Source organism: Taeniopygia guttata, chromosome 30 (genome assembly GCF_048771995.1).
Source record: "Taeniopygia guttata chromosome 30, bTaeGut7.mat, whole genome shotgun sequence".
Taxonomy (NCBI): domain Eukaryota; kingdom Metazoa; phylum Chordata; class Aves; order Passeriformes; family Estrildidae; genus Taeniopygia; species Taeniopygia guttata.
Genome location: NC_133055.1, coordinates 8,991,963 through 9,011,241, shown reverse-complemented (window position 1 = coordinate 9,011,241; position 19,279 = coordinate 8,991,963). Strand labels below are relative to the sequence as shown.

At 58.7% G+C, this 19,279-nt stretch overlaps 1 protein-coding gene across 1 annotated transcript in view; it reads right to left on the bottom strand.

Annotated features, from left to right (window-relative positions):
- LOC140680877 (uncharacterized) overlaps positions 1-19,279 on the bottom strand; it is a 359,672-nt gene that overhangs the window by 297,422 nt on the left and 42,971 nt on the right. The window lies entirely within an intron of this gene.

The window sequence follows — 19,279 nt, the reverse complement described above, 5'->3', positions numbered from 1 at the left end:
TGATCTTGCACCTTCTGGAAGATGGAGTATTTCCCACTCTGTATTGCCCGGAGGACATGCAATGTTTGAAGTGCCAGCTCTGACATGGCACTACTGACATCCTCTGTCGGGCATTCAAGGGCTGCAAGAGAGAGGAACAGAGCCACGGTCAGATCCCGACTCTGCGGGGAGCCGAGGGGAGCCCGCCCTGCCAGGGCCATCCCAGCCGGCTCTTGCCATGGCCGGGAGGGATCAGGGACCAAGGGGATCAGCCCGAAGCTGCTGGCCACGCATCCCCCACGTGTCCCTGAAATCTCTGTGTGCTCTACCTAGGAGAGCAGAGCTCTCCACAGCTGGGGCAGGGCTTGCAGCTCGCCCCGCCAGCCCCCGCTGGCAGCCTGCTGCCCTGTCTCACCATTGAGGATCAGCTGGAGCTTTTCCTGCTGTCCCCTCAAGTTCTGCCTGGCCATCCCTGGGAACACAGAGCCTGTCAGGCCCAGCGGCACAGCTCCCTGCCAGCGGCGCTGCCAGCCCTGTGCCCACACGGCCTCCTGGCCCGGCTCGTGGCTCACCCATGAACCTGACGGCCGCCTCTCGCAGGGGCTCCTGTGGGCTCTGCAGGTAGGGCAGGGCCCGGCGCAGGTGCTCGGCCACGCTGCTGCTGTCCTCTGCCAGCTGCAGAGAGCGGCAGGAGGGAAGGGTTGGCCCCGCAGCCCCGCCGGGCCGGGGCTCCATGGGCACCCGGCTCGGGCCGCAGGAGCCTGGAGCAGAGCCCGCGCGGCCTCGGGCTGCAGCAGCGGGCAGGGGCACAGCTGCCAGCCCGCACACCGAGCACCGCGCTCAGGGGGCTTCTCCAGGCTGGGGCTGCGGCTTCCTGGCCCTCCTTACCAGGCACTCGGTGAACTTCCACAGCTTCTGGTTCTTCACCAACTTTTCAAGATCCCTCCTCTTCAGGAACTCGGCCGCACAAAGCAGCGTTTCCTGAGAAGCCTGGAGAGCAGCAGAGACGCGGAGATGGCCCCACAGCCCAGGGCGCAGGACCCGTCCCTGTGCCAAGGCCAGCAGGAGGCTGCAGCCTGCGAGGTGCCAGGGCAGGAGGCAGCCCAGCCCCTGCCAGGGGAACAGCAGCAGCTGCCGAGTCCTCACCTCTGCCACTCGCTGGTTCTCATCATGGCAGTGGAAGGAGAGTGGCAGCAGGCTCTGGTGCACATGTGCCTTCAGAGCCTCTTTTTCCTGTGGAAAAGTCATCAATGTTCGGAAGAGCAGTATGGAGGGCAGCTGCACTTGGCTATTGTCCTGTATGAAGGGAAGAAAAAGAGACCTCAGCATTGGCTGCATGGGGCTCAGCTTGGTGCAGGCCTGCAAATCCACAGGGCACAGTGTCTGGGCAGCAGCCAGTGGCCGTGGCTGGGGGCAGTGAGCCTTACGTGGTCAAGGAGTGGCAGGAGCACCTCAACCAGCTGCAGTGTGATGGGGCTGGCTATCAGCATGTCCTTGTCCAAGATGATAAAGTTGCGGAGCATGGCTGTCATGCTAACTGTCTCTCCATCCGCATCCCACAGGAGCTCCACAAGACTTTCAGTCAGGCTCCACATTTTTTCTCTCTGTGAGGAACACAAGTTTGTGAAATGCCGTCCTGCTGCTGCAGGGGCTAGAGGCCAAAGGGCTGTTCCAAAGCACTTGGGCAGCTGAAGCGGGAGGCAGGAGAGCTGGGAGCAGCTGGCCCAGCGCCCAAAGCCCAGCCAAGCTCAAGCAACTGCATTCCTGAGCGTAGCCTCTGCCCCTGCCCCTTCTCACCATGGAGGGATCATTGATGAGCTTGAGAAGGGCCCTGAGCACCAGGTGACGCCTCTCCTTGCACTCGCTCCTCAGGTGCCTTGACAAGATTTGCAGGACTCTGTCAGCACCGCGTTCACTCAATTCCAGGCACTCGAGGACCTGAAAGGCACAGGGCAGTGACAGGGGACCGGCCGGCAGGAGCCCAGAACCGCACAGGGCCGGGCCCAGGCAGCAGCACAGGGCGCGGGCACCGTCCCAGGCACTGCGGCCAAGAGAGGGCAGAGAGCCGGGAGGCAGCTGAGCGAGGCAGCGCTGGCCTTCAGGCTCACCTCCACAAGGAACGCCAGGGCGGCCAAATCCCGAGACAGCGCTCAGTGCCGAGGTGTCCGTGTGGCAGGTCCCAAGCACGGGAGGGAGAGGCCCGGAGAGACGCAGGGGGAGCACCGGGCCTGGTGGCCCTGAAGCTGTACCAAGGCCAGGTTTCAGCCCAGCGCCTGAGGCAGGGAGACGCCGTAGGGGAGGGAGGATGGAGAGCTGCTGGAGGGGTGGCCTTGGGGCCAGTAAAGGCAGAAACTCACAGCCAGGGCAAGGACAGCAGTGTGGTCCCCATCGGAGGTGCACGTGCTGTGCTCTGGCCAGCTCCCCAGCACATCGAGGAGTACGAGCATGGCCGGCTCTGCAGTCCTGGGCGAGCACATGATGCTCTTCCACATGGCCAAAGCAGCTCTGTGGGGTCAGAGCTCTGTCTCAGAGGGGTCTGGGACACAGCAGCATGGCCTGGGTGGCAGCGGGGAGCTGAGCTGCTCTGCCAGCCCTGCCTCTGCCCACTGCCCCTCACTGGCAGCACGCAGGCAGCCCAGCCCTGTGGGGACTGGCCCCTGAGGGGCAGGGGGGAAGCCTGGCAGCACGCTGGGGGGCTGGCAGGGGCCAGGGCTGGCAAAGGGAGCAGCCAGAGGGCCCTGGAATTCTCTGTTGGTCAGACACCTGGGACAGGCTGTACAGGGTGAAGGGCTGCTGAGCCTTGTGGACACGTGGGCCCCGTACCTGTCACACACTGGGGCCACACGCAGGAGAGCCATCACCACCTCAGAGGGCTGTGCCTCTGTCAGATCCAGAAGGGGCCTGTACAGATTGTACTCAGGAAACTCATTGGCCACGAGGATGTACCTCGCCATGGCAGGCAGCCGGAGAAGGCAGGGGAGACTTGGAAAGCTGCCAGAGGAAGGAATGTGCCCAGCTGCCCCAGAGAAGTGCTTCCCTTGCCACCACACTGCCATGGCCTCAAAGGCTTCCAGGGAGCAGCAGGCGTGGCTTGGGGGGCCACGCAATTGCTGGGAGGAGAAAAGCCAGGCCACAGGCTGCTCACTTGCTTTGGGCTGGAAGGACCCTCCTCCACAAGCATATCCAGCAGGGCAGCACTGGCCTTGGTTTTGAAGATGGGAGAGTACGCTCTGACCACAGTGCCCACGATGCTGCTCTCTTCCTCCCGAATCCTCTTCATGACTTTGCAAACCATCTGTAGCAGAAGGGCAAGAAGCCCGGGATGTTGCATGGAGTGCTCCGAGCACAGTGCTGGGCTGAGCAGTGCCAGCAGGCCCAGCCCAGGTGGGGATGGCTGCAGGTACCTGCGCTGTTCTGCGGAAGCGGCCACGGGTGCGTTCCTGCTCTCGTGTGCGCTGCACAGCTGCACCTGGCAAAGAGCGAGCGCAGCCCGAGCTGAGGGGCTGCGGGAGAGGCCGGAGAACACAGCCCAGCCCTGCGCTGCCCAGGCAGGGACAGCCCCGCGCCGCCCCAGGGCATGGAGCACGGCTGTGGGGTGTCTGCCCGGCCCCTATTCCATCCTGTCCATGGGCATGGCCCCAGGGGATGGGATGGGATGGGATGGGATGGGATGGGATGGGGTGGGATGGGGTGGGATGGGATGGGGTGGGGTGGGATGGGATGGGGTGGGATGGAGTGGGATGGAGTGGGATGGAGTGGGATGGAGTGGGATGGGATGGGGCCAAGCTGGCTGCAGGCACCAGCCCTGTGGCCCAGCTCTGGCGCTCACCCTTCTGCAGTGGCTGGAACTGCTCCACCTCTTCAGGCTGCTGTGCTGGGGCAGCTCCAGGGCCTTCTTTCTCCTCCTTCCCCCAGGCCAGCTTGGGCATGCTCGCAGGTCTGCGCTCTATGTCACTGCCTGGATTCATGGCTACTTGCTGAAGGTGGCTCGGAAAAGGTCCGAGTCAGCAAGTGCTGCAGTCGTGCCTTGAGGGCACCTGCCAGAGTGAAGTCTTGGCAAGGCTACAGGACAGCAAATCCTGCACTCTGGTCTTGGGGGCTCCAGCCACAAGGACAGGAGACTCCTGTCAAGGACGGTGCAAAGCAAATGCCACGGTCTGACCTCGAGGGCAGCTGCAGAAGAGATGCCTCGGGAAGGCCAGGGGTCACCAAGTGCTCTGGTCTGGCCACGAGGTCACCTGCAGGAGTAATACCTCGGGAAAGCTCCAGGTCATCAAGGAACGAGGGGCTGTGTGAGGGCTCCTCACAGCACCGCTCTCTTCATCCTGTCTCGTCGCGTGCACCGAGCACTGTGGAGTGGCCTTGTCACTGCCAACACCTATGCCACAGCATGTCACAAAGGGCCCTTGGATACCCTGTCCCATTCCATTCCACGGTGACCATGCTGCACTGTGTCACCAGGAACAGGGCTGGGATGTTCCCTGGTGCCTGGGACATCACCAGGAGCGGTGCTGGGATGTGCCCTGGTGCCTGGGACATCACCAGGAGCGGGGCTGGGATGTTCCCTGGTGCCTGGGACATCACCAGGAGCAGGGCTGGGATGTGCTCTGGTGCCTGGGACATGACAAGGGGCGGTGCTGGCTGGGGTTTGTTTGGTGCCTGTGAAATCCCAAGGGCAGTGTCACAGTGGGGCAGCTCTCAGTGTCCCCAGCAGGTCACAGTGTCCAGTGCAGCCCGTGCCAGCGGTCACTGCGCACACGGGGCAGGCTGGGCTGGACAGGGGACGGGGCAGAAACGCTGCCCCGGGACTGGGGTCTCCCCCTGCCTCTGGGGCCCAGCCCCTGCTGGGAGCACCTTGGGCAGGGCACGGGGCTGCTGCTGGGCCAGGGGGACAGGCCGTGCCCCCTGTCCCCTGCTGCTGGGCCAGGGGGACAGGCCGTGCCCCCTGACAGCTGCCCAGGCCTCTCGGATGCCTGTCCCTCGTCCCTGTGGCTCCTGTCCCCACCACTCCCCACCACCTTCACTCCCTCCATCCAAGCCCCACTCAACCCCTTCACGGTGACCTCTGGAAAGAAAGAATGAAGGATAGGAAGTGTTGTCTGTTCACCCTGGCTGGATGTCAGGCACCCACCAAAGCTGCTCTCTCACTCCCCTCCAGAGATGGACAGGAGAGAGAAAACAGAATGAAGGCTTCATGGGTTGAGCTAAGGACTGGGACAGATCACTCAGCAAATTCCATCATGGGCAAAACATTTTCAAAATTGGAGATTTTAATGGAATTTATTGCTATCTGGATCAGGGCAGGACAGTGAGAAGTAAAACAAAGCTTTATAAACTCCTTCTGCCCTTCCCTCCCTCCTTCCCAGCTCTACCTCCCCCCCAGTGGGTGCAGGGAGACAGGGAATGGGGGCTCTGGTCAGTTCATCCCCTGTTGTTTCTCCTGCTGCTTGGGGAGAGGAGTCGTCCCCTGCTGTGCCAGGGGTCCCTCCTGGAGACACTTCTCCATGAACTTCTCCACGGTGAGTTCATCCCACGGACAGCAGTTCTCCACAGACTGCTGCAGCGTGGCTCGCTCTTCCATGGGCTCACAGGTCCTGGCAGGGCCCTGCGCCAGCGTGGGCTCCTCTCCAGGGGTTTGCAGGTCCCTGCCAGGTCCCTGCTGCAGCACAGGTTTCTCACGGGGTCGCAGCCTCCGCTCAGGCATCCCCCTGCTCCGGCACGGGCTCCTGCAGGCGCTGCAGGTGCATCTCTGCCCTCCGTGCCCTCCATGGGCTGCAGGGCCCAGCTGCCTCACCAGGGACTGACCAGGGAATCTCAGGGCAATCAGCTCCAGCAGCTGGAGCAGCTCCTGCCCCTCCTGCCCTGCCCTGCCCTGCCCTGCCCTGCCCTGCCCTGCCCTGGGGGTGTGCAGAGCTGCTCCTCTCACATGTCCTCACCCTGCTCCTCCCTGCTCACAGTCACAGCTCCAGGATCACCCATTTTCTTAAATCTCTTATCCCAAAGGCGTTACCACCATTTCTAACTGGGCCAGCCTTGGCCAGCAGCCGGTCTGTCCTGGAGCCGGCTGGAATTGACTCTGTGGGACATGGAGGAGCAGCTGCTCTCACAGAAGGTGCTCCTAGAGCCCCTCTCTTTTTTTTTTTTTACTAATTGTCTCTTTACCGAATCTTGGACTATATTTCTAAGATCAAATGTAAAACAAATCCATCTCTCTCCTTTTGGACATTCCGTGCCCCAAGTATTACTACTTTTTCCTAAGTTCCTTGTAATCCAATATTTTCCCCATTTTGCCTGCAGGTACTCAATTTGGGTGGGTCTGTGGCTGTTGACATGGGTGTGTGTAACAAAAAGGAACTTTGGTTCCTTTCCGTGTAATACTTTCTGTAGCATTTGGGACACGATCTTGCTGGTATCTCAGAAGGGAAAAGACAACAAATGAGAGACAGAAACAGGAATGACAGAGGTCTGGCATGGCTTATACCCCCACCTCCCCTGCCTGTGGGGTTGCTTCCCACAGCAGGTACGTCTGATCTTCTCGGTGGTGAGTACAGTGCTCAGTCCAGGCTTGCCCTCTGTTTCCCTTGTCACTCCTTTTTACTCATTTTTTTAGGCAAGTCCTTTTCGACACTTTTCGGAAGGCGCAGGGCCGGGAAAGCCGTGGCGGGAGGTGCGGAGAAGTTTGTTTGTGTGGGCAGCTCAATCCCGCCTCGGGCCCGGGCCCGTCCCGGGGCTGTTGCTCATCTCCGGCTTTGCCCTCACGCAGCGCGGGGGGCCCTGAGAGCGCGGGGCGAGTCTGGGCCGTGCGCAGAGCCCGCCCCCAGCTCGCTGCCATTGGCCGCTGGTGCCGTCAGTCGCGGTTGCGGCGCGCTGATTGGTGGGAGCGGGGCGCAGCACGGCCCCGGCGGCGGGCTGAGGGCGGCCGTGGGCGGGCAGCGGCGCCATTGGCGCCGGGAGCGTCTGTGCGGGCCCGGGAGCGGCGGCAGCGGCCGGAGCGCGGTGAGGCGGCGTCGGCGGAGCTCGGAGGCGGCCCCGGCGCAGGTGGGAGCCGCGCTGGGTTCTGCGGGGGCTCGGGGCTGGCTGCGGGCGGAGGGGGCGGCAGGGGGCTGCGGCGGGTCGGTGGTGCCGTGTCCGGCCCGTGCTGGCCCCGGGCTGAGGGCGCGGCGGGAGCGGCTGCCCGCGGTCTCCTTCCCGCCGGGGCTGGGCAGGAGCCGCTGCCGGAGCAGCGCTGGCTCGGCCCGGCTGCTGTGGGTAGGACAGAGGGGGCTGCCCCGCGGCCGGGAGCGTGCGGGGAAATTCCCGTCGCCGGAGGTTTCTGTGGCCGGAGGAGAGCGAGGAGTCCTGTAAAAGTGACTTTCTTGCCGAGCAGGGGGAGAGGCCGTGGGGCATTTGCCGTGCGTTCTCTGCCATGGTTGTAGTCCGCAGCCTCCTTTTTATCCTCATTTTCCCGGCCGCATCTCCCTCTGCCTTTGCCCACGGGCTGAGGTCCTTGGAAGGTTCAGACTTCCCGATGCGCCTGCTGCCTGTCCTTGTTAATATGCACCCTCCTTTTGTATACCAGCTGATATTCAGGCTCTGTTAAGTCTTTGTTCTTCTCCTGAAAGTTCAGGAATGTAGCGGGACTTTGAGCAGCGGTCTGGGTCAATTTGTGACATTTATTGGAACTAATAGTTTCTCTCATTACTTCCTTATCTACAAGTTCCTGCCCCTATCTCCCTCCCAATTCACTCATTGCCTTTTTTTTTTTTTTTTTAGTTTTTTGTTTTTGTTGTTGTTGTTGTTTTCCGTGGGTCCTCTTTGGTTTTGGGATTATTCTCGGTGCCCTCATTCCCTGTCCTTTTGTAGCCGTTTGTGGATCAGGAGGCCTGGCTGCCGCCTACATCCCCTGGCTCAGCTGCTGGATGAGCTGCACTGCCAAGGTGTGGAGCATGGTAAAAAGATGAGAGTTGCTGCAGCACAGAAGAGGAGAAGCAGCATTCGTTTAACCCCTGGTGTGCCGGGGAGCCACGAAAGCGTGTCCCATCCCCATCCTTTCCGTGTTTGGACCAATACATAAACTGCTCTCCTATTTACTTTCTGATCTTTCTCAGCACTTTTCCCTTGTCATCTCTTTGCCAACAGCAGTTTGAGCCATTTAGTTTTGCACAAACTCCGGTTTTTCTGCTCACAGATAATCTGATCTCATCCCCATGTGAAATGTTGTGTTCCTCTTTCAGTGGATTGGTCGGCAGGAAGGTCAGGAGCTGGAGCTGTCTGGGTGCTTCTTCTTTTGAGGACAGCTTTTAATCTAATGATGCCATTGAAATGATAAATGGGTTCTCTGTTTCCTGATATGAATTGGTTTGGGTTCCCAGGTGCTGGTCTGTGGTGTTGTAGGATTTGTTCTGGTGGCCCTTCATCTTTTCCCCATTTCTGGGTGCTCCCTCAAGCTGGGGCTGCATCAATGACTGCATTTTTCTAAATACATCATCAAATACTTGAATTCCAACTGATTTCCCTGAACTTGTTCTAGCAAAAGCCCCAGTGCTCTGATACACCCTGTACAGCACAGACAGTGACAGCAGATGTTGGAGTGGGCAGAGGGATGATCCCCCCTTATTTTAGTGAAGTTTTCACAACATTCTCCATTTGCTGTTTCCCTTTGCAGCCTCAGCCATTTCTGTTTCAGAGTCAGATCCTCACCATGGGCTCTGCCTTCAGCCGTGCAGATTCCATCTGTGCAAGCAGGCAGGGCTTGGGGTGAGGGGCAGAGGGAATCAGCCAATTCCTGCCCCAGGCAAGAAGAGCCAGGTACATTGTCCCCACTCTGCCCCATCAGTGTTAATTTGCATTTCTAAAGCTCCTCCTGAGTGCCTGGAATGCAGCTTCTCTTCCAGAGCAGCTTCAGCAGCCTCACATGTGCCCCCCTACAACCAGCTGATTTTTTTTTTCCTTCAGATCATGTGTTTACTGTTTATGGGTAAAAGGGTCACATTTAAATCTCTTCTAGTTTTGCGAAGTGCAGCCTAAAGGTGAACGTTGAAAAACGCAGACCAAAATTTTGGTATCTCTAAGAGCCACATAAAACACAGACAAAAAAATTCCAAAGCAATTCACTTTCTTCTCCTTCTCCTCGGAGTAAAAACTCATTCTCACATCCCTACCGAAACCGAACCGGCAATATAGAAGTAGGATTATTACAAAAAATACTCCAATTCTATAAACTTTGCACTGAAACTGCAGGAAAAAGAAAAACTCCACCACTATGTTTAGTGGAAGAGTCAAGGCATTCCTTAATTCTGGCCAGGATGTGCTGCAGAAATCATTCCATCCCCACATAGCCCGGGTGTGCAGAGAAAATCGTTCCATGACACGTGGGTTTTACTCGATTTTTCCCTAACTTAATACAGTCTAAAGCAATCTAAATCCACTGGTTTAATGTTCTGTAGTTTCAAGTTGTGCAGATTTCTTTGCTTCAGCTGTTAATGAGGTGGGAAGTGCTGGATTTCCTTCTCAGCCTTTTGCAGACCAGGTGTCTGCAGCCCTGGCAGTGTCTGGGGTAGGTGTTGGTTGCTGTTTGCTGCTGGGGTTGATGTTTTGCTGCTGGGTGTTATCTTTGTGGGTATCTTTTGGGCCATTCCCAGTGTGTTGAAGTGTTAAACTCATCTCCATTGAGTGGTGTAACATCCCTTAACAAAACCTTTAACATTTCTTTCCCCAGGGCCAAGGCAAAGCAAGCCTGAGTAGAGAAATGAAAGGTTAACAATGTTAAACTCTTTGAGCTGGTGTATTTTCCATCAATGCCCTGGCAGGCAGGGCAGTGTGTGAGTGTAAGTGAGAGCCAGAGTGGAATTGTCCCGTGCTCTTGCCCAGCAGCTGTGGCAGGGCAGGCCCAGAGAGCGCTGAAGCTGCAGCAGTGGCAGCAAGGGCTGTCCCCGGTGCTGGAGCTGCCAAAGGAGGGTGGCCAGGCCGAGGATTTCAGCAGAGGATGTGTGGGCAGGCCCAGGGCCTTGCCCCGCTGTGGAGCCCTGGCTGCTGCTGCGCTGCCTTCAGTGCAGCTCAGTGGGGGCCTCCCATCCTCCTGCTGCAGGCGGGAAGTGCAAATCTCCGGGGCTGCAGAGACCTGGAGCCGAGGCTGAGGGGTCCCCCCGTGCTCAGCTGTGCTGGCGGCTGTTTCTGGCCTCGGGGCCACTTGGCACGGGCCACGCCACTTGGCCACCAGTGGTGCTGCTCTGCACTCCTTAGGCAGGAGCCGATGTCCTGCTGGGATGTTGGCAACAGCAAAGTGCCAAGGCAGGCTGTGTGCCAGCCCAGCTTCCTGGGGGAGAGATTGCACCAGAGACAGGATTCTGGCCACAGACTGCTTTAACTGTGCATCCCTTATCTCCACCTTGCACTAGGTGGAGAATTCCCAGGTAAGGAATTCCCGAGATCAATTCCAAGGGGAAATGATTGAATATCTGCTCTGGGTCTGGCTCTTCTTCTTGCCCAAGCCAATGGCAAAAGCTGTACCCATGGCATCTTGGTTTCTATCCCCAGCTTCCAAAGGTGTTTCTTTCCATCCCCTTTCATTCTTTGCACCCAGCCTGAGCTCTGGGGGTGCCAGGGGTTCTGGAGGTCCCATTGTATTCCTAAAGCTGCCATAACCCCCTGGAGGATCTTTCCTGGAAAATGAGTTCTGTTCTCTGAGTCTGTTGCTTCCACAATGCCTTTTATATTAATTACTCCTTTTAGAAATACCTTAAGAAGTGATCCAGTGGTTGCTGAGCAATCAGAATTGCTTTTGCCCCCCTGTTAGGTGAGATGGTGTCACCAGAAGATATTGAAGCCTTCCTGCTCAGGGCATGTCAGTGCCAGGCTCTTACAAGCACACACAGCTGTGCGGGTTGAGCTGACCATGGGGGGTAACCTGGGCTTTGTCTGATTCCCTTTCCTCAATAACAGCGTGTCTTGGAACTCTTTTCCCTTCTGCTGCCCTTGAAGAGCCATCCAGAAAGACATTTTCTGCCTCAGGCCAGGCAATGTCTCCTGAATCTCCCCCAGGCTGGGTCTGGAGCTCTGTCACTTGAATGCAGTGCTGGGTTTCTTCCCAGCCCCTCTGGGGGCTGTTCAAACAGGAGGCTGGGTTAAACCCTTCCCCTGTCCTCAGTTCTGAATCCTCCTGTGCCACTGAACAAGTTCCACACTGTAATAACCGAGCACTGCTCATCCATTGCGAGGCTCTTTTGGTTATCAAAGCTTGAACTTGATGGCAGACTGGAACAGTTGGAGATCCTGTTGTCATCAGGTTTTGGGCCTCGGTTCCCGTTGAAGCTGTGGCTGCACAATTCTGCAGGCAATGAGGCCACTCTGGCCACTGGGTGAAACATTTTGGCCCAAGGATTTCTTTTGGCATGGCCCTGTTGAACATTCACCTACAATTCCAATTTCTTTTCTGAGTCTGGAAGAGCCACAGCTGAGGCATCATTATTTTTGGTTGTTCATTTTCTCAGGTTTTGCTCTCTTTCTCCTGTCCATACCACAGCGTGGAGGCTGTGTGGGGTTAAAAAGTCCTGCAGTGTTCTGGCTGGAACACAGAAGGCTGTGTATTTCCCATTTAATCCTCAGAATTGTCGCAGCTCCTTTTTGTTCCTGGGAAATTTTACTTTTGTGATTGCCCAGACCCTCTCTAGGTCAGTCCAGCACGAATCTTCAGTCCCAACATGTCCCAAATATTTAACCTTGTCCTCCACCATTTGCCTTTTTTTTTTTTTTTCAAATACTCAAAAGATGTTTTTAGCCAGGAAATTCAGCCATTTCTCAGAGGCTTTGTCTTCCACTTGTTCTTGTCCTCCTCACTGGAGCCATCTGATTCCCTGACTGGCAGGATAGGAGTGCTGTAGGGAGACATCCCTGGCTCCAAAAGCCCTGCCTTTAGCAGGGACTCCATACCAGGCTGTGAGCCCTTCCTTCCCTCCCCTGGAACAGGGTGTTGCTTTTAGACACCACTTGTCCTGGTTGCTTCCAAGTAATTTGGAGTGGCTCCACATCAAATTTTCCCTCTTTCCCTGGGGCTGCTCACACCCCTGGGTTCCCTTCAGCATAGGCCTTGCCAGACATTTGACACAAAGGTACAGCAGCAATAGCCTCTGTATCACCTTTTACAATATTACAATGCCACCATCAAATTCCTTCCTAGTTAATAACAATCACAGTAGGAAGAGAAAGAAATTAGTTTATTTCAAACCTATCCCCCACAGCTCCTAAGAGTGATTGAACAAATGATACCAGCTGAGCTTTCCTATTTATTCCCTTAATAATGAAAACATTCCTTTAAAATTTCCCCCTCTTAGGTGTAAGATTCAGAGTGGATGGAGAGGCCCCTGTGTCCATCAGGAGAGGCCTCCTCTGGATGCAGACCCAGCCTGGATGTTCTCCAGGGCTGCCTCTGCCAGGTGCTTGTAGCTGACGCCGTCCCCTGGGTGCTGGGGCCCCCTTGGGCCCTGGGGTTGGTCCCTCAGGGGCTGTGGGAACTCTGCCATGGCCTTTGCCTTCAGCTTGGCCTTTTGCTCATCCCTCCTTGCCTTCAGCTGCTGTGCCTTTGTGCCCAAGTGCTGCAGGGCCTTCTTGTGCCACTCCTGCAGCCCCGGTCACTGCCTGTGGGTGCTCATCCTCTGAGAGCTGCTGAGCTTTCTGCAAAATCTTTCCTTTCTGCAGGGACCCAAACCAAATCCTTCACAGAAAATCCTGATCCATCCATATGTAATCTGTATTTCCCAGATGTTGCTTTGTTTTGCTCCTTGTGCTCAGGGTCCCCTGCACAGCCCGTGTGGCAGAGCCGGTGCCTGTCCTGCCGCAGTGTCCAAAGGCGGCCCCCCCGGCGGGCAGGGCCGGCAGCTCCCCGGGGCCGGGCAGCGGCCGGGGCGTCCCGCAGCCTCCTGGGGGCCGGGGGCCACTGCCGGCCCTGCCCGGGGCTGGTGGGGTCAGGCAGCGCCCGGCGCTGAGCCCCGGCTGCCCCACAGCCCCGGCCCGGCCCCGCAGCTCCCCACAGGCCCCCAGCCCTGCTCCCGGTCCCGCACCTCTGCGCCCGCTGCTGCCGCTGCCCACCACAGAGAAACCCCTGACATCCTGACCTCCTGCTTTTCCTCTCCTGGAAACTGCGAATTCAAAGTATCAGCTGGCAAATTGTCAGGATAAGACCCTGCTGAAAAACATCCCAATCGTGAATATTTTTCTCTTCCTCCTCTTTTCCATCATCCTTTTTCTTACCACATAGATTCCTCCTGCTGCTTCTTGCCTGAACCATATTGCTGCACACTCCCCTTCACCTGATCCCTTCCCAGCACACCAACACCATCCATCCCGTGTTGTCCAAATCCCTTCTTCACTTCCCTTATTGCCCCCCTGGGTGTCCATGTCCTTAATTACCTCTGGGGGAATGTGCAAAATACCTCAGCATTCTCCCAAGGGACCCTTCAGAGACATTTTGGGATCATCATCCCTTTGGCCAGGAGCCCTCCCTGGCTTTCCCTTTTCTCCCCTCCATGGGTGCCCTGCCATGTTCACTCCCCGGAGATCCCAGGGCACTCACTGATGAGATTTTCAGTGCTCTCTCCCTGCTGACTCTTCACAGACCCCCCTGATGTGTCACTCGTCTGTCTCCTGGTCACTCCCGGGTCCCCAATCAATCCCCGGTGCCGCCGCCAGCCAAGGGAGCCGATCACCCAAAGTGGGTGAGGCACCTTCAGCTGCACTCCCTGCCCAAGGGTGTGTGGGAAAATTGACATCACCAGAGGATTCTGTCCACAAAGCAGACAGAGGAATCCTGTGAAACTAATTTCATTCCTAAAAATGGGAGAGGCCATGGGACATTCCCCATGGGATCTCTCCAATTGTTGGAGGACACAGCCTCCTTTTCATCCTAATTCTCCTGGCCACATCTCCCTCTGCTTTCCCCACTGGCTGAAGTACTTGAGAGCTACAGACTTCCCAATCCACCTACTACATACTCCCTTAATATGCTCCCTGCTTTTATATAGCAAACGATATTCATGGCTCTGTTAAGTCTTTGTTGTTCTTCTGGAAGTTCATGATTTGAGCAGGGCCTTGGCTGAGCAGCAGTCTGTGTCATCAATTAATAACATTTTCTGAAACCAAGGCTTCTCCTGTCACTTACTTACATGAAAGTCGCTTGACCCTATCTCTGAGCAGATTCAGAGCATCTGTTTGTAAAGACACTTTGCTCTTGTTCCTTTCATGGGGGTCCCCCGTTTGTGGGACATCCCCCCTGGAGCAGGGTGTCCCCTCTTTGCTGCAGCCACAGCCCTCAGGCAGAGCTCAGCCAATCAGAGCCCGCGGCGCTGATGACTCACCAGTTGCCAGGCAGACTCGCAGCTCCCCGCGTTCCCCACCTGGACCCCACCTGCGCCCCCCCCTCGGCCCCATCGCCCCCGCGAGGGGAATTTGGGGAGGTGGGAGTGGGGCAGCGCCAAGGCCGGGCCCCCCCGCGCTGTCCTGGCGGGAGCGGCTGCAGTGGGGACCGAGTGCGGGCGGGAGTGGCCGAGAGCCCAGCGCTGCCCCAGCCCGACCTGCCCCAGCTCCATCCCTGCCCCTCGGCTGGGATGCTGTGGGTCTGGGGGGAAGAGGGAGCCGGCAGTGGGTGCTGGGCCTGGGGGCAGGAGGAGAAGGGAAGGAGAAGCAGGCTTGAGGAACAGAATGGTCAAACAATGTAGGTGGCAGGAGAAGGTGGGATTGTGCAGGAGAAGGAGGACTATCAGGAGGAAGAGGAGTGTGAGGAAGAGGAGAGACACAGTAGGAGGAGAAGGAGCAGAAAGAGGAAGCAGCAGAAGGTTCCACCCCTCCCTGTATCTGCAGCCTCCCCCCAGCCCCAGGAGCGTTTCTCCCCCCACATGCAGCAGGTGACTGTGGAGGGGGATCCATGATTTTCACGGGGTGAATCTTGGTGTTTCTGAGCTTTCTTGGGCTAAATGTTGGTGCTTTGGTTTTATGTGGCAGCTGAATATGTTTTGGGGGAGGTTTTTGCTGACTTGTGATGTTTGGGGAGTTTTTGATCTGTGTCTTGAAGTTTGTGGGATGTTGGGGCTAAATCTTGATGTTTTGGAGGTTCTTACAGACATAAGATTCCGAATTACTTCCTGAGATGAACTGGAGCAAGGAGGAACCTCCAGTCCAAGGTGCTCTCCTCTTGTTTTTTTCTCCAAACCAGGATTTTTCATTCCCTGGGCGTGGCTGGATGGAGGAGGAAGAAAAGCCCCAGAGATGCTGCAGGAGGACGAGCTGCAAACCCAGCCCAGGGAGCTGCGGGGAGGAAAGAGCCCCCCTGAGCCAGGAAGGCGGGCGGAGATCCAGCCAGAGCTCGGAGCTGGTGGAGAAGCCTCATGGCAGGGAGAAGCCCCACAAGTGCTTGGAATGTGGGAAGGGTTTCAGTCGGAGCGACCACCTGATCCGGCACCAGAGGATCCACACTGGGGAGAGGCCCTACGAGTGTGGGGAGTGTGGGAAGAGGTTTCGGACCAGCTCCGATCTCCTCCTACATGAGCGGAGTCACACAGAGGAGAGGCCCTTCCGCTGCCCCGACTGCGGGTTGGGCTTCAAGCTAAACTCCCACCTCACCGTGCACCGGCGCATCCACACCGGGGAGAGGCCCTACGAGTGTGGGAAGTGTGGGAAGAGCTTCTCACAGAGCTCAGCCTTGACCCAGCACCAACGGAGGCACCACTAAGGGAAGCCCTGTGAGTGCCTGGAGTGAGGGAAGAGCTTGGAGTGAGGGAAGAGAGTGAGGGAAGAGCTTGGAGTGAGGGAAGAGAGTGAGGGAAGAGCTTGGAGTGAGGGAGGAGAGTGAGGGAAGAGCTTGGTGCGCTGCTCCAGCTCCATCCCCCATGGGAGGATCCGGGCTGGATGATCCCCAGTGACCCCCGTTGGGCAGAGCCCTGCTGATCCGTGGTCCTGGTGATCCATGCTGGGTGTGGGGAAGGTGTTGGCTTCTTCTCCTTGTGCTGCTGTGATTTGGGTGGGTTCCCATGGATGGGGGATGGGAGGTGAGTGGGGGTCCTGGCGCACTGCGGGGGGCTCATAGCTCGGGGGGTCCCAGCGCTTTGGGGGAGTCAGAGAAGGGGGGAAGCAGTGAATGGAGGGGGTCCCAGTAAATTGGGGGGGCGCTGATGATAACAGGGTGTCCTGGGAGACAACGGGTGGGAAAGGACCAAACCCTAAGGGACTCCCCTAGTGCTGGTGAACCCCCCGTGTCCCCCCAGCCCTTGGGGTCCCCCACAGTCCCTGCACTGTTCCTGGGGGTCCCGCAGCTCTGGGGGGTCAAAGCGGAGGGGATGGAATCTCCGTCATGGATGGGGGGCACAAAGGGGGTCCGGGCCCAGTGCTCGGCGGGGTCGGTGCACGAGGGGGGCCCGGTCCCTTTCCCGGTGCACGGGGGTGGCGCTGCCTGGGGGGTCCCGGTGCTTGTGGGGTTCCCAGGGTTCGAGGGGGGTCCGGTCCCTGTCCCGGTGCTTGGTGGGGGGGGGCAGTGCCCAGGGGGCTCCCACTGCTCGGTAATTGGGGGGTGTCAGAATCCAGGACATCCCTCTGGCTGCCCTGGATTGCTCGAGACCCTGGCAGGGGCCTCGGAGACCTTGGCATGGTGTCAAGAACACCGGTGGCTGTGGTTTTAGCCCCTGGAGAAAATTGCCAACTTTGTATGAGTAATTACAAGGCACAAGGGTTTGAGTAGCGTGGTAGGTGAATTAATACAGGGTGGAAAAGTAGAATTTTAACATTTTAAAATAGGGGGTTCAATGGGACAAGGTGGAGGGATCTGGGTGTGTCCTGACCTTCTTCTCCTTCTTTTTGCCCTCCATGTGTTGCTGTGATGGTGACACTTTTCTGTTGGTTGAAGGTAGAGACACACTGTCCAACATAAATGATAGATATTGGCACGTTATTGTAAACACAGTACAGGTAGTTTTTAGTGTAGAAGGCAAACAGCGCCCTGAGGGCAGGGAGACTGCCACAGACCGACCTGCTAGACAGAGCTCAGCAGAGCGGACAAAGCTGTTAGAGAAAAGGGACAATAAACGGCCCTGAGAAGCAAAGCTCCGCATCTTGACTCCTTCTCTGCCCGCGCGGGCTGGGAGAAAAGGACTTTTCACAATCTCGGGGTCATCTCGACCCCCAGAAAACCGAGAGGGGGTCTCCACTCGTCCCAGTGCCCGGTGAGGGGGGGGTCAGTGCTCGAGGGGGGTTTGGGAGCACTGAAGGGGGTGCGGGTGCGGTTTTTGGGGGGTCCCGGCGCCCCCCGGGGCAGGGTCAGTGCTCAGCAGCGGGGGCTGCCTGGGGACCCCCCGGCCCCCAAATCACAGCCGGGTCTCCTGCAAGGCACTGAGGGGAGGCTCGTTCACCCCCCCACCCCCACCGGCGTCTCCACACACCTTCCCAAAGTGTCCCCAAGTGCTCCCAAAGTGCCCTCAGAATGTCCCCGAGTCTCTGCCGAGGTGACACCGGCCTGATGACGGCCCAGTGGTGATGTTGCTCTGTGCACAGCAGCCTCGGGATGTCCTCCATGGCTCTTTGGCACCGCTCGGCCACTGCACAGCCACCGTGGCCAGAAGAGGGACAGAAGAAGAGGGTGTTGATGTCCCCAAGTGTCCCCAGCAGGTGACGCGTGGCCAGGCGGGCACTGGCCTCCCACAGCTGCTCAGCCTCGGCCGCTGTGGCCACCAAGGCCGCACGGAAATCGGGACACCTCCATTGTCCCCTCCAGGGCAGCCTCGATGTCCCTGAGCCGGCGCTGCAGCTCCCGGGGGAAGGCGGTGGCTTTGTCACACACGCGGCCACCAAGTCCCCCAGCAGCCCCAGGTACAGCTCCAGCCGCTGTCCCCTCCCGGTGGCCGCATCCCTGCAGGCGTCGCGGAGCTCGGTGGCCGCCTTGGCCAGCCGGGCCCAGCTGTCCATGAGCCTGTCCAGCACACACCTGGCACTGGCCAGGGCTCTCACACAGGCCCAGGTGGTCCCTGGGGTGTCCCCGAGGTTGGCCAGGGTCCAGCCTAGGGAGGGGACAGGGCGGTGGCCCAGGGAAGGGACACGGTAGTGGCGCAGGTCGTCCTGGAGGTGAAAGATCAAGGTCCCCACAGCCACCCGCAGGAACTCTGGGGACACGGCCAGCAGCACGTCCCTGTGCGGCCTGGCCACGGTGGCCATCAGTTCTCTCAGGGTGGCCACCAGCTCGCCCAGTGTGGTCACCACGGCCACCATCGCCTCCAGCAGCTGGTGGGGGGACAGCTGGGGAGGGGACAGGAGAGGTGTCAGGGGCCTGGTGGCCCCTGTGCCCTCCTGTGGTCCCGTTTGTCCCCTCCCTGGAGGGCTCTGCTGTCCCCTCTGTCCCTTTTGTCACCCTCTTGTCTCCCACTGTCCCCCCCTGTTCCATCCTACCACCCTCGGTCCCCTCCACCCCTCTGCCACCCCCGTGTCCCTCCTGTTCCCTCTGCCCCCCCCGTGTCCCCCCTGTCCCCTCCCGACCCTCGCCGGGATTGTCACACCTCGCGGGGCTCCATGGCCGCTGGGGACACTACGGGGAGGGGACACGGCCGGGGACATTTGGGGACACGCGGGGACACGGCGCGGCTGGAGAGGGGAAACAGGAAGAGGTGACGTCATCACCCCGGCCCCGCCCCACCTTTGGCCACTTTTGGGGGATCCTGAGGAGATTTTTGGGGGGGTCCTAGGTGAGCTTTGGGGGGTCCCTGGTGAGGGTTTGGGTAGTCCCAGGTGAGGTTTGGGGAGGTCCCAGGTGAGGTTTTGGGGTCCCAGGTGAAGGTTGGGGGGTCCCAGGTGAGAATTCCCAGGGATTTGGGGTTTCCCAGCTGCCCAGGTGAGGTCTCGGGGTCCTAGGAGAAGTTTAGGGGTCTCAGGTGAGAATTTGGGGGGTTCCAGGAGAGGTTTGGAGGTCCCAGGTGAGGTTTGTGGGGTCCTGAGGAGATTTTGGAGGGGTGCAGGTGAGCTTTAGGGGGTCCCAGTTGAGAATTCCCAAAGATTTGGGGGTTCCCAGGTGAACACAGCTCAGGGGGGCCGAGGAGGGAGGGCCTGCGGAGGTTTCGGGGTGTGTCCCATGGGTGGGGGAGGGGCGGTGAGGGAGGGTCCGGGGGAATTTGGGGGGGTGGGAGCAGCAGGACAAACCCCCAGACACTGACCACGCCCTCTTTAGACCCCGCCCCGTGTTTTGGCCCCGCCCCTTGCTGCTGGACACGCCCACCGAGCGCTCCGCCCCCTCAGGCCCCGCCCCTCTCAGTTTTAGCTCCGGGTTCTGGCCCCGTCCCCTCCTGAAGCCCCACCCCAA